Source organism: Balearica regulorum, chromosome 5 (genome assembly GCF_011004875.1).
Source record: "Balearica regulorum gibbericeps isolate bBalReg1 chromosome 5, bBalReg1.pri, whole genome shotgun sequence".
NCBI classification, from domain to species: Eukaryota; Metazoa; Chordata; class Aves; order Gruiformes; family Gruidae; genus Balearica; species Balearica regulorum.
The window spans coordinates 69,572,617-69,588,105 of record NC_046188.1 but is presented as its reverse complement, the minus strand read 5'-3'; the positions used below and the strand labels follow the sequence as shown (position 1 = coordinate 69,588,105).

Below are 15,489 nucleotides of genomic sequence, written 5' to 3'. Positions count from 1 at the left end.
GTACAAGCTCCATCTAAATGACAGCAGTTTGGTGCCAGTGAACTGCAAAGGAGAAAAAGAAGACTAGCCATCTTACCTGTGAGCAAGTGACACGTGAAAAGACCTGCTAGACAAAACAGCCCAGCCACCCAGCTCGCCTGGCATCCAGCTACAGACCCTCCAGAAATAGAAAAGCATCCTATTTTCAAAGTTGACTCAGTTGTGCCATTCTCTTTTCAAAAGAGTGGGCTGGCATAATGTGCTCCTCCTAAAACTATCATTGAAGTCCATGCCTGTCTGAATCGAACAAGAAAAAGGTCTTATTTCCTGAAGAAAATCAGCAGGGTCATCCTCAGAGCCACACAAAGCCTTGTTATCTGCTCCCAGGTACAAATACAAGAGCCATGAAGATGAATGCTCTGGGACTTGGCTGCTGTACATCCTGGACAAAAGCCAGGAGGTCCCAGTTCAAATCTCTCCACAGATTAAACTAACTTCTATTGGAAAATTAAGACCTCAATAATGTAGCAGTTTTTATAAACCAAAAGAAACCAATTTCACTTTTCCATCAATTAGAAAGATAATGAACAGAAGTTGACTCCAAATCTTGTCCAGAGAACTTACTAACAGAGGCAGGCTCATACTCAGAAAAGGGAAAGGATCACTACTGCAACAGCTGTTTGGAAAAGGATGCATTTTTAAATTGATTTCTATACTAGAAGCCACCTTTCCTCTAGTCTAGCAGATAAGAATTTCAAAAGCTAGATGAGTCTTCACACTTGAACTTATCATCCAAATAGGATTAGAAGGAGGGGAAAAAAAAAAAGCTGTTTATTCAGATATATTCCAGGACAAGTGATGGGCTCTGAGCTGACACAGTTTTAGGCTGTTAGAAGAGAAAGTACTTTTTCCTCTTATGCTGCAGGCAATGCATCATTATCCCTGTAATTAAATTTAGTGCCTTTGTGGCAATGCCTTCTGCAGGATTTATCTAGTTGTGGACTTTTTTCCTCCCTTTCCTTTAATTATATTACAATTAACCATTAAGTGTCCATCTGTGTAAAGCTTTTCAATTGGACTTCAGAAGTAAATGCCTGAAACTGTCCTTGGTGAGAATGTTATAATAATCTTGGAAGAGATTACAAGCACAAGATCTGAGGTTTGGTAACTAATTCATTTATTGTTGTTGCAAGTGAATTTTCGAAGCCCGGAAAAAAAAAATCTTTATTTCATGTTTTTCAGTTATAGTACTTGATTCAGATCCTCGTCCTTGATTAGAGCTCAAAGGCCTCAGAGCAATATTATATTGCAATTAACCCAGCTGATTCAGGCATAATCAAGCACCTAAGTATCAGGCATAAGCCTAGCCCAGGTCTGAGCTCTTCTGCGCCATAATCCTGTGCTCCTTCTCCCCCAGCCCCCCAATTTCTTCACTCAGTCACTTCAATTCTGAACACAGGCACAAACATTCAAGCTGAGATTTCCTACAATTCTTTTCTGGGCAATGTGGGAAAATGTTCCCAGCCCTTTTGAAAAGGAATTATAGGAATTATACCTGTGCTCTTGCAGAAATGTTTTGTTCGACAAACTCTGCACAGACCCCACAGACCACCAAGCATAGCCCACAGGACTAGCAAGCTATGTTATCCTCAAACCACAGTCTGAGATCATCTGTATGTACAAGAGTATGCAAGGACAAAACCTACAGCAGAGTCTTGTCCGATGGCTCCAATTTTTTTCCAATATATGACTAATCACAATCTCTTTGAAAAGGGGATCTCCTGAGTGCTTGACAACAGATCACATACCAATTGAATTTAGATGCCAGGTAGCTTCTCACACACCTTCACGACATTCTTGCTGACAGTCTTGCCCACACCGCACAGGCAACACACATTCTCCAGTGAAAAGTCTATGCCCCTAACATCTGACATTCAAATTTTGGTGACTTCAAGAATCCAGGCTTGGTGAAGCCCTCACCTCTCTCCAGCCGTCCATCAGTCACTTCACTTTTCTGCATTCCTTCCTTGAAACTTGTAGCACTGGGGAGTTCACATCATAAAGGTGCATTACAAAAGGGTTCCTGATGAAAATATCGCAGTATTTTCACTGTGTGGGGAATTCATTATCAGAACCAGTTAGTGCTTAGGTTATTGTTGGAAGCAAGATAATGAAGAACTCTTATTTATACATATTAGTGTTACTATTTACACATGAACAACTAATCTTTTTGTATATTTTAGGATGCACAGCATCCAATATATCATGTGGCAGAAAGCTGCACAGATTAATTATGATTTTATTTTCATTACAAAGAGGAAAACAGCAGAGCCGACTGACCCAAAAAGCATAGTCTGCTACAGCATCCAGTTTTGAGCAATGACTTGCCCAACACATAATGAATTCAAGCATTCTTTAAACTGGAAAAAATTAATGTCCACAGGCTTCTTCCATCCTCTACTGTACTCAGTCACAGCTAGGATCAGAGTGTCCAGCAGAAGAGAATGCACTAGCATACAGTATCCTACTTCAACTGGATGAATGATACCAATAGGCCAAAGCAATCACTCTGGAATAAGGAAATAAGAATACTGACAGAATGACACTATGAATAATTCACCAGCAGTTTAATGATCTCTCCTGGTACCACTGAAACTTTAAAGGTGTTCCAGCTGCCAGACTGAAGTTAATCAAGAAAAGGAAAAAAGTATACGAAGGACACAAGAATGACCCCAGTCCCCTTCCACAAGTAGGTGTTGTAATTTAAAACCAGCAGCCTACACATGCCTTGTTCCCTTCTCTCCCTCCTCCTCTCCCTATGCTTTACCCTAATAAGCCAGGGAGGAGAAACATAGCAAAATGGAAATTACGCATTTCCACCAGCAATAAGCTGTACATGAAAGAAGCAGGGGAGGGGCAAAGAGACAATCTGGTCTCTGAAATGTGTTAGGTTATGGGATAAAAAGCTCATCTACACACACAGGAGCATAGAGGCACAATGGCAAGTGGGGGAACCCAAATAACACCCTCATCGAGCTCCTCCCAGGCCCATCACAGGAGCCTTCACCCCACCAAAGGCTCTTCTCCACAAGCACAGAAGCACTACGACAGGCAGGGGAACCCCATTAATCTAGGCAGAGAAGCAGAGCCTCTGCCCTGGCTCCTCTCCGGGTTGTCACAGGAGGGTATATACATATGTACATTCATATGTAGGTATGGGCCTACTAGGACTTACACACTCAGCTTACTTTTGGCTAGATCTGGGCCACAGTGCTCAAGCGTCCTCACCTCCGTTCAGCTGCTGATCTGGCAAAATGTACAACAACTTATTTTCTGACCCACTCAGTTGGAAAAGGATTTAGAAAACAAAAGCATTGTAAGGATGAGAGTCAAAGAATCCAGAAGTAACACATCAACTAGGAGACTCGAAGTTGAAGATACTGACCAAGGACAGCGAGAGCTTTCACTTTAACACCCCTCCCTCAGCTGCTAGCAACCAGGCATTGCGTTCCTGCTCCAGGCTGCCAGCGAGGGCTGCAGGGTGACCTTTGTGCTATCCATCTCCAGAGAACACAAGAGCCACGTACCAGAAGCACTCAGCTAATATTCAATTTTTCTTCAAGTTCCTACAACTTTTTGACATCTCAATTTTAGGGAGATTCGAGATAAAATTCTGTGATTTTGTAGTCAAAAATAGAAGCCCAACCCCCCCACCCACACATTTCTAGGGTGGGCTTTCCCCCCTCCACGAGGGAGATGAAATCATGTTCTCTAAATAGTTCCAAGTCTTCAGTAAGCACCCTCAGTATGAAGGCTACAAAGAAGGCAGAGGTATTCTTTAACTGAAAGACTTAAACTTCTCTGTACACCTAAGTGATCTTAATTCAAATTGCATTTTACAATGTTGGTAACACAGAAAACATAAGGACTACGACAAAACGATACTATTTGCACTAAGCACAGTGGAGTGAAGTTTAAGAACCAAGCAGGTATCATATTTAATGGCCAACTACCAATTAATTGAAAACCCATAGGTTTGGGAGTAGGGAAGACTTGACAGTTATCCTATTTAAAATAAAATAAGCCACCAGATTTCTTCCCTTAAAAAAAAAAAAAGCTGTTGCTGGTGACCAGGAAGCACACCCATCCAGGAGCCAGCAAGGCCCCACCCCTAGGCAGGTGCCTGCTTTCCACTTAATTTAGCTGGAAACAAGACACTTACTGTTAGAAACCTAAACACCTTCATTAATCCAGGTCCTTTCTTTTTGCCATTTCCTTTTTGATTTTTCAGAGTAGTCAGTCTAACTTCAGGACTGCAATTCCTCTTAGGTCACATATGCAGCTGTTTTCCTTGATATACCATGAATCTTACACTACCCAACCTTTCTAAACAGGGAGAACCTACTTAGAGCATATCGGCTGATCTCCCCAGGAAGAGACACACGCTAGACAGGACTGGGCAAAGTCCTGTATTTCCTAGGAACTGCTTTAACAACAGCCTGCAGCTCAGTGCAGTGGAAACAAAACCGGATGTGTCTGCCCTGAACATCTTATCTACTTTAAATGAGGTGGTAAAAGCAGATTCAGAAATAGTTTAGCCTGGAGCCTTCATTCAGACCGGGTTACTAACCCTGCTCCACAAGCACCACTGTTACGTGGAATAGAGCTGCGTTTGCATTCTCATCCAGCAGACACATGCGGTCTTTTTGCTGCCCCTCTTCATACAAAAAGAGCACTGAACTGCTGAGTCGGTAAAACAGCAGCAGGGTGGACACACACATCTCATTGTCCAACATGTAATTAACTCTGTGGCCATGGAGCGGTGAAGCAGCCTGGAAGACACTGCACAAAATCCTGTCTCCTCTTCAGCAGAGAAAAACTTGCAGTCAGGAGCCATTCGGAGAGAGAATGAATATTAGTTTCCCACTCAAATCAGAAATTAAATCCTTTTCCCACCTTTCTTGACAAATCCCCTTATAGTTGAGAATTCAAGCCCTTGCATCTCCTCTCTGTTCCCATAGGAACGTAAGAGCCACAACTGCTTTCAACCTCATCTCCTTTTCCAATAGCAGAAATATCTAATGAAGTCTTGGTAGCCTTGCTTCCTCTGCAGCAGGAACACTATGCATATTTGAAGAAAAGATAAAGATAACACTTTTCTCACCTCTTCTACTCCCGCTCCCTACAAAAAGGGAGCAGCAGCCACACAGTCCTGGCCACCAAGTCCTGGATAATCATGTCTTCCTCCCTTTTCCTCTCTCCTAATCGGCATCCATCACTTTTTTTCTTCAAAAATCTAGAGTTTAAACAAAAACTCCATTATGAAATGCAAACTCTTGAAAAACACCTGCACAGAGGCAGCAGTCAGGTGCAAGGCAGTTGAGCAAACACCAGCATATTCATCTAAAGTACAAGGAAACAAGTGGACACATTTTCTGGAAACAGGATCTCCTGCTTCTCCAGGCTCTGACAACCAGGAGTTCCAGTATCCCACCCTCTGGCATTGCACCTTCTCCACAGTGAGAGGCTTGCACCTCCAGATGCAAAGGCGTAAGACCAATTGCAGTTCATACTGTCAATGCAAAAGCTGCAAGCCCAGACATACTGGAATGATGAAAGTAGTCCAGAACAGGAAGAGAAAAGGGGGTTCACTCCCACTCCCCACCCAAAGAGACTTCCTCAAATTTTAACGTTAAATGAAGCATGTTACTGAAATGGTGCCTGCTGAAAGAATTGAAAGTTCAACTTACTCTTTTCTTCAGGAGCGTTTAGCTCTTGAGGTCTAGACCAGGGGCTCAAGAGCTGTACATTCACATGCTAGGCAAGAGGGAGTGTTTTGGCGTAACACCAGGTCACTTACAGTCGAATGGTTTGCAAAGCAAATCTATGTTAACATTGAGATTTTCATGTCATCAGTCAGGTAATTTAAAGTGAAAAGGTTCCTGATTGCTTTAACCACACCCTTTCGTGCTCTTACACTCAAAAGGATTTCATTTCACAGCCACAATATACAGAGCAGTGACACAAAATGCAAGAGACCTGCAGCTACGGCAACAGGAACCAATGCGATTTCTTCCCGTTCAGTTAAATTGTGGTATTTTCCAAAAAGCAGGCCTCCTTGTCTAGTGCTGCCATCATACAAGTGAAAGGCCTTATTCCTTATGAACACATTTAAGCAGGAAGCAAGACTAGAGCTTTCTGTCTCCTTGCTGTCTTCTGTTCAATTAAAACCCCATCCACTATACTGCTTTCAAATCTTTTTTTGTTTATAACAAATTAAAAGAGTTAACTAGAAAAATGAGCAGAGCAGCTGGAAAACCAGTTTTTCACAAGATAAATACAACAGCAGCCAGGGACATGAAGGATGTTGACTTGTCCACTGCCCAACATTGCACTGTTTTAAGAGAATAATTAGCTCAGCTCAGAAGGACAGCCCAGGATACTCAGTGTTGGAGAGACTTCCATGTTCCCTTGGGCAACCCCGTCCTCTTCCTCAGCCTACCCAGGCAACTTACCTCAAAGGAGCTAACAAAAGCACCCCATCTATCCAGTAGTAGCTGTAACATAACTTTAAAAGTAAACTAACTCTTCATATTAGCACACGTACTCATTTCAGAGAATAAACACAGTGAATTTCCTTCCACTCTCTTGACTCAAGAAATACTTTTGAGAGTTCAGAGTCATTAAAAGCAGCCTCAGAACAGATCTGCTGCTTCACCTCCCCAGCTTCTACAGCATAACCTCAAAATGCAGAACAGCAGCAAGTCCTTATCAGGCTTCTAAGTTCACATTGTGTCAAAAGTTCAAGTCCCACAAAGGCTTCATTTCCTTTTCTTGTCCCAAATGCCAGTCACTTGATCAATTTATTTCTCTGCTAATGCCTACTGTCTTGAAACATCCATTTAACCTCACCCAGCCACCCCCAGCTCCTCCATCAGCAGGCCCAGATGCACAAAGCAGCGCAGGAGAACGAGGATGTGACAATCTGTCAAAGAACAGCATGCAGCAGCAGGCTTGAATTCCTCTGCTCTTTACCTCTCCCAGTAGAAGTAAAAAAAAAATCACTATTTCTATGGTGATATCATCCCCTTGGGGACCTGGTCAGGGCAACTCATCACTAAACAGGCGCTGCATGTCCCAAAGAATAAAGGTCAGATGCAATATAGAGTTTGTAGCCAGAGGCTTTCAAGTTGTTCCAAGGACCAGCACGAGGAACCAGTAGAACCAGGGGCACAACATACAAGTTCCTTACGCTGTGAAGGGCATGGCTAGAGTTGTTCATGTCCTGCAAACTTGCACACTAGGTTATACAGAAACTGCCAAAGTATGCCTACTCCCCAAATACCTGTTACCCACCTCACAATGGATTTTCTGCCCACCCCTCCCTGAACAAACTTACACACCCCCCCTCTTCACTGGGGCAAATTAAACATGCTCAATACTTCTCAGGCTTGCATGCAAACTCATACACCACATACTCCAAATTCACAAACTCTGTAAATATTACCAGCAGGCTCCCATGAGGCACTTCACATGCTTGCACCACACTTACTCAGCCACCCGTTCACAGAAGAACAAGCATTTTCTGCAGCATCCTACATGGTTCCCACCTCCAAACCCGCCCGTACTAATTCCTCCACCCTCATCCAAGAGAAAGACAAAGCCTCAGAGACTCAATAAATTCTCTTCCCCACCAAGAGAGCTGGGATTCTATAAAAGTAAACTAATAGTTACATGCAACCAGCAAAATTCTTTATCTCAGACTCTTCCCAGGCCAGTGACATTTGGAAGAACAACACTGCATTTGTGGACGGCCCCATTTCCTATTGGGTTAAATTCAATTATGGCCTCTGAGGTGTTCAAAAGGGTTTGCTCTCAGATCTGGAAAAAATTGTGTTCCTTTTTTTGTTTAAAAAAAAAAATCAATGAGAATTAAAGTGTTTTCCAAAAGCAAGATACTGAATAGGCATGAAATTTAGAGAGGAAAGGGCTTCTAGAGAAAGAAGCCCATGGATTCCTGCAGAATGAAGTGTTTTAATACCACAATTACCCAATGGCATTTTGCCCTACGCTCCTCTCGCGTCACTGAAGTTCGAGGAAAGCTCTACTCTTTCCGGTTTTAGAACATGTACATAACATCTCAGGAAAAGCATCTCTTGCTTGCTATGCACTTCATTATTCACGTGCCAAATAGTTTTAGCCCCATATTAACCTCGGAAGGAAGAGCTGAAAAGAAAGAGCAGGCTCTTTCTCTGCCAGAAAATAAATGAAAATGACAAAGGTGAGGGGAAGAGCAATGTTACAGCACACAGAATCTCTCAAAGAAATCTGCCATTCTTCTTCATTCTATTCAGGGGAAAAAAAAGAGCATCCACTACAGCAGGAACTTGAGAGAGAAGTCAAATTACTGCTTCTTCATTTTCTTTTAAGGACCTAACTTATGGGAACTTTTTTCAACTTCCTCTGACAGGATCAGGGCACATGTTTCCCCTCCAAGCAAAAATACAGAGGTTCATATCTGAATACTCTCATTTAGTGAGGCGGTTGTCATTAGCGGATGCTTGGATACCATGGAGATGGTGACAAACAACTGAATCAGAACACAGTCACAAAAAGGGTACTGTAGTTTAAAAGGTTAAATCTAGCTGAGAGGTAGACATGCAGGACTGTTGAAAGGGAAGGACTCATCGTCTTTGCAGGGATATCCTGGAACAAGAGACAGAGCACAGGGCTAGGAAAAACTCTGCCATTTCCAGAGGGTCTGAGACTGAAGCTTCTTGAAGGCTGGTGCACTTTTAAAACAGGTCTTATTTTGAGTTCAACAGCAGACAAGCAACAAAGCGGTGCACTTACTGTTCCAGAACCACTTAGCCATAGAGGGTTGCACTGAGTTCACTTCATTTACTACATCTGAATTTTCAAATACCGAAATCAGAGTTGTGTTTCAAAAAGGAAAGAATATACATTTTGGACACTGACAAAGACAAGCCAAGCATAAAGGGAAGTTATTAGACAGCACTAGGTTGAATTTCACAATGAAGAACACCTTTAAGGGGTCCTGATTTGACCAAGAAATACAGTATGCAAGACAACACAAGAAGGTAGGATTCACTTATTCAGGACAGTCACAAACTGGCTGAGATGCTGCAAGCTCACAAGAAGCATCTGACTTGCTCTTATTTTATGGGAGGTGAAATAGTTAATTTCCCCTGAGAGATAACAGCACAATTTTGCAAGATCATTTGGCAGATCACATGGGGGAAAGACAAGCCTCCAGAAGCTCAGACTTTGGAGCTGGAATTTATATTCCAAAAATACATCAAGGCTGTAAACACCAGCAAGCACATTACACAGATCTGTGCTGAAAAGACAAGCCATGACATAATATTAAATTTCATTCTTCTTTCTAAAAGATGCAGAGCTGTGTAAATTCCAGCTTCTAACAGACGTGGAGCAGCATAACAGATCCAAATGGAAACCTTTTGGGGTAGAAATGCACTGGAGCTTTTTTCATACCACCCTCACCATTTCTATTATACTTACTGCAATAAAACTATAATAGCAAGGACCTGAATTTCCCTGTTTCTTCCTATTACCCAGTTCAATTTTATTTAAGGTGGCCTAAGGGATTCACCATTTTATTTGCACATTTGTTGTTCTTCAGAAAAGAATAAGGACTCAGCCTAGAAGCCTGCCTGGATCTAAACTCAGTATCTCAGGCCTGTGCTGATAATCATCCCTCTAGACCAACAAATCACAAAGAAGCAGCAGATGCTACGGAAGAAAAAAAGGCATGGCAAGTGCTCAGAGCACCTATTCATTTAAGGTAGCCTTCTCATATTTATTAATTAGCTACTTACTCCTAGTAACATAAACATTGTTTAAAGTGATCTCACCATGTCTTCACAAGAAGAGGAGAATCTCATACAATCAATTTCAGTATCAGCAAGTCTCTGCTCTCATTCAAAGACTTCAAACTCTTCAATAACATGACACTCATCATTTAGATGCTCCAAGCAAATCTTCCCATCTCACATGTCATACAGCACCAAATTCTATCAAATAAGCAACGGTGGGAGAACAAACTCCTGAAAAGGATCATCAGTGCTTACTCACCCCTAAAAATGCTGATGTCCCGACAGACACCAGGGTGCTGAGGCAGGACTGACACAGATACCCTGACAGCTTTCTCGGGCAAAGAACATTCTCACTCTGAGGAAGACTCAGAGAAAGTGGAAGTTCCCTGCAGCAGCACAATCCTCTATCTACTGGAAGGAGCTCACATGCCTGCTGTTTCGTAAGAAGTTATTTAGAAAATACATGTAACACCTTCGGCACAAACTCCACACCAACGGGCTTCGCTAGGATTCCCACAATAACCCTACCAGGAGTCCTCCACAGGTATGGGTGAGGAGAGAGCTTTTCATCACCAGATTACTGCTGATGCAGCAATGCAGATCTGCACATAAGGTTATGGAAATGAGATCAGTTTAAACAACTCGGAGACAATTTAGTATATTATTAGCTTACTAGAAGTTGGTTGAGCTGGGTTTTTTAGCATTGCTTGCTGAATGGCACCTTTGCCTGATGAAGTGAAGAATACAAGGAAAATCATGATTTTTTTGCATCTCATATCCTGTTTTCAGGAGAAATTTTTATTAAGGTCAAAGACATCACTGAGGAATCCACTTGTAGTTTTAATTTCACACAAAGGGAACACGCAACAACCAAAAGCAGGCTGGCTACTTATTTAATAGCTTGAACAGAACTAAACCCCATGAATTCTCACGCAATTCCATAGACATTTTTAGTCAACCCAAAGGAGACCAGAAGGCCAGGACTCCTCAAAGAGAGACAGAAACTCCAATGGAGGAGGAGGGAGGAGGACTTCCAGGGCTCTGCAAGAGTCCAGCTAAAGGAGAATTTGTGTAAAAGCAGATAGACTGGAAGCTGGGGGGTTAAGACCCCACGACAAAACTCCTTCTTAGTCAAGCAGTCTCTGCTTGCCATGCAGATTTTCTAACTCTTGCTGCAAGGAAGAGAAAAAAAAATAATCAGCAACTTTTTTTATTTAACCTTTTCATCTGACATCTTTTCAAACAAATCCAGTGTACCAGGTAAGGGACCCATACTCCTTTCACTGAAAGGGGAAAAAAGGATGAAACGGAAAAGAAGAAATGACTGAAAATAGAGAGCACTGTAGGAATTCTGCCTTTTATTCAAAATCATCAACAAGGTACAGCAGCATTATGCTTTGCATTTAAACCCAAATTTTGTATGCATTTTATGTTAGGATATTCTACTTCATTATATGTTGTTTCTAAAAGATGAACCCATCAGTTTTCACATACATCGTTATAATTCTTTAAAGCTTGTAATGATGGTTCAAATAGTTATTTAAATAGTCCACATTATTTTAGACTTTTTTTTTTTAACAGATCAGTTATGAATACATTTTTATGTACGCTTAGTTTTATAATGAACTTAGGATCAAGATGCCAGGCACCATGACTTAAACTCACGCACCCAAACACGCAAGCAGAATAAGAGTCTTAGCATCCTGTACTGCAGAATTATCTGTAGAGCAATTGCTGCTGTAGGAGACAAAAACCCAAACTGTATTATTGGAAAGCAGAGTGAGATCTAGTAAGCAGGATCAACACGTTTGCACAAAGGGAACAGACTCTAGAGTTTATTTCTGTGCCCTATGAGCAGACCATCAACTCTCAGCTATACTCGTGCTCTTAAAACACACAGTAATTTGATTTTAGTTTTTCAGTGGGCAAGCTTTTCCTATCAAAATACAGAAAACAGTGTTAGCTTGAAAGCAAAGGAGTTCTAACTAGAAGCATCACAACGATTCCCACCACCGTGAAACACGTGCTGTGTACATTTGTTCTGGCAGACATATGCTTAAATTAACAATATCATGTATGTACAGTGCAAAATAAAGAAAATATCAGCACAAAGTAGCTTCAAGTTAAAAGTCTGATTTGCTCAAGAACCTGTTCCAGCAAGAATAAACATCCCAAAGCTATCCATAGATCCCAAAAGAGTCCACTTGTGACGCTCCTGATAGCACAAAGGGCACTTTCATAACCTCTTTTTTTCCCCCAGCTCTCTAAAAACTCCAGCCCCACAACTCTCTAAAAGCAGATGAATATAGTTTTGCTCTTCCAAGCATTTCAATTGCTGTCTCTTTAAATGTAACTTCCTCAAACTCCAATGCCGAATCCAGCTCAGGATGTACTTATTCATCTGCTGGATCACTGTCAGAATCAGAGAGACTGCTAGCTTTAACCAAGTATTATTTACTGCTACCGAGGCAGCAAGCTGAAAAGAAGAATATGCTGGTTTCTCAGAGGAAAAGCAAGGTGCAGGCAGACTCCCCAAAATAAAAGCTGCTCGTTCTAGGGTAAATATAAATTACTAAATCTTTGCTACCCAAGGAAAAAAAAAAGTCTCAAACATCCTTCCCCTGGCTGAAGACAGAACAGAATCACTGCTGGTTTAATTGCAAGGAAGTTTAATAAATTGTAGGTAGGCCTGTAAATGACTCAAAGCCTCGCCAGCCGTTATCTGCTCAAAGCTGAGCAGTGTACCGAGCGCACCAGAGTTCACGCTCTCAAGTGTTAGCACTCTTGTATTTCCTACAGGTCTCTGGCTTGCTGGCCCTTGCCTGGAAGGGACCCACAAAAAAACAAGAAGATTGGTATTTATGTTGCTTTAAGGAGAGTTTTCTAAGTCACAAAGGCTTAGAAGAGGTGCATAATCTTATTTGCAAATCTGTTCAATTTTATGGCAACTGAGAAACCAAAGTGACCTAGTTTTCATGAGCTAACTCAAAATTAATTCACTTCTAAGATGAGGTTGCACAGGCAACACCCCTCTGCCTGGTTTTGCACTTGGCACTATAAAACACCATTAAACATCCATACCTTCAGCACCCTAGGATTAAAGGTCGCATCACACAGCCTGAACTTCCCACGGACTACCCGGCAATTCACTCGGATCCCGTGGGGAACCACAAACTGGTTTACAAGAAAGAAGCAAAGACAGGTGAGACTGAAAAACCTGCAAGTGGGTCTCTCAATGGCAACTAGAGGGACTGCAAGTTTATGTCTCCAGTTTGTGGTTAGATATATGCAGAGTTTAAGGGATACGTAAAAATCTCTTCTGTAGACACAGAACAAGGAACATGACATTTATATTCCCACCCAAAGTCGGAAAGCATACCTGTGCACCTACATACAGAGCAGATTTTTTTTGTTGCAACTATGCCTTCACAGGAATTTTGATAAAGTCTCATAAAAAGTGAAGCTCTGCCAAAGTTCAGTACAATGCAAACGCACTGAGTATCTGCTGAAGACAAGTCTCCTCAAGATTTTTAAAACAGTCTGATATCTACATTCACTCATTTTGTTATGAAACAGACTGACAGGTATTTTGGTTTACCCTGTTTCTCTTTTCTAATTTTTTCTAGCATAACTTTGTCATTGGAGGGAGTATTTTTATCCTTCCCACTTTTCTTCTCAGAGCGGCACATTTCTCAGTTTCAACCACTCAGATCATATCGTTGCACAACTGCTCCTTCCTAGGACTCTAGAAGAGGAACGGGTGGACACAGTACGCTGAAGTTTGCCTTTCTCATTGCCCATTTCCCAACAATGATTAAGCTGTCAGGGAGTTACAGCAACCCGTTCCTGTGACTTCTGATTTGATTTTGCCTATAGCACTCAAAAGGATCTAAAATGGAATTCTGATCAAATCTGGTTTTACAGGGCAGCGCTATCAAGCAAACATACATAGTTCAAGTACATTAATTCTGACTCTATAGCATGTTATAGAGGAAGTAACATTTTATTTATAACACAGCAGACACCTCAGCTCCTAAATCTGTTTTTAAATATGGATGAGAGGGGACCATTTGTCCTACTTCTTTCTGAAGTGCTGTGGTTACAGAGGTTCCAGGCTATATGCATTATTTACCACATAGCAGGTGCTGTTCAAGTTTCTCGTCCCTGTTAGCCATTACTGGCCTGCCTGTCCACTACGAACTGACACACGGTCACTGGACTGAGCAGAAATCTAATCAACAGCTTTAAGAACCTAATGCAACTTTTATCACACAGAAAGCTAACACCTAGGACAATGAATAACTTCACCCAGATAATGTTTTAGAAAGCTTTCTACCCCTGCCCGATAGATATTCCTTCCTCTCCAATCACAAACTAACCTCTTCAACAGTGCAGACACTTCCTCAGACATTTCACCAAAGCCAGTGTCATAAAACAGAGATTAAAGACTCTGTCTCTTCAAAAGCCACTTCCTACAATTTTGTTATTTCCCAACCACGACTATTTTAAAAACACTCAGCCTGACCACGCAAGCTCAGACACTTTGCCCTGTTCAACCAGAAAATGACAGTCAGCGGGATGTAGCAACTCATCACCAGGTAACACAAGGTTTTATCCTGGTGGGTGAGTAATCTCCTTCTTGCCTTGGCAGAGGTTATACTTTTCCCCCAGAACCATTTCCTTTAACACACCAGCTAATCCATCGAACAGAGATTTGCTGCTTTCAGTACACAACACTTAGAAACATTTCAGCATCCCAGGAGCTGTATATACCACCTTTGGCAATCACTATGCTGTTTCCCACCTGGAGCCGGCTCTAAGTCCCATCCCACATATCAGGACCTGCAGACTCCGCAATCGCCATTCCTATATTCCAAGTGGCAACTGAAGCCTGTCCCAAACACGCTGGCAGATACCAATTCCCAGAACCGGCACAGCATGAATTCTGCCTGAGCAGTCTGACAACATCCCAGCTTTAAAGAGTGATACATTCTTTACTTTTACAAGCATGCAGGTCTCTGTGACCTAACTGAAGATTTCCACGGTCAGGGCTCATCACCCACTGTAGCAGATCCATGTCACCGAAGAACTTTTAGAGCTACCTAACTGTTTCAGATACTGGTCCCTGCGGTGAAGTAATAAAGGCTGAAAGAATCACTGTGTCACACCCACCTTCTACACACGAGCAGCTTCTCCCTGTACAATCAGACAGCAACACCTATCCAATCTCCCACACTGGGGTAGCACTGACAGCCATGGCCAGCTTGGTCTGGGGTCTTGGGTCCCAATTCTGACCCCACCAACAGCCTGATGTGCTGCCTCACATCTCTCCGGGGGAAAGGACGGCCTCTTTCTGTAGGGTGCAGGCCACATTGTGAGGGGGCCCTCCTGCTGGAAGGGAAAGCTGCGCCCCCAGCAAGGAGACAGCCACCCGCGGTGTTCCCGCTCCGCCGGCCCGGTGTCTTCCCACAGGCACGGGAAGCAAACGTTCCCTCCGGGCACAGCTCCGCCAACCCCACCCGCACCTGCCAGCCGCCTCCCGAGCAGGGTGGGACAGAACAAAGCGCCGCCGGGGCGGGGGGACACACACAGCACCGGGAGCACCCCCCAGCCCACATCAACGCCCGCTTCGCCCCGCACCTGCCGCGACGGC

At 42.7% G+C, this 15,489-nt stretch overlaps 1 protein-coding gene across 1 annotated transcript in view; it reads right to left on the bottom strand.

The window, feature by feature from the left end:
- DAGLA (diacylglycerol lipase alpha) overlaps window positions 1-15,489 on the bottom strand; it is a 67,882-nt gene that overhangs the window by 52,122 nt on the left and 271 nt on the right. The window contains exon 2 of the mRNA XM_075755515.1: window positions 5,144-5,275. The gene's annotated coding sequence lies outside the window, so the exon portion shown is untranslated. The remainder of the gene's footprint in view (window positions 1-5,143; window positions 5,276-15,489) is intronic.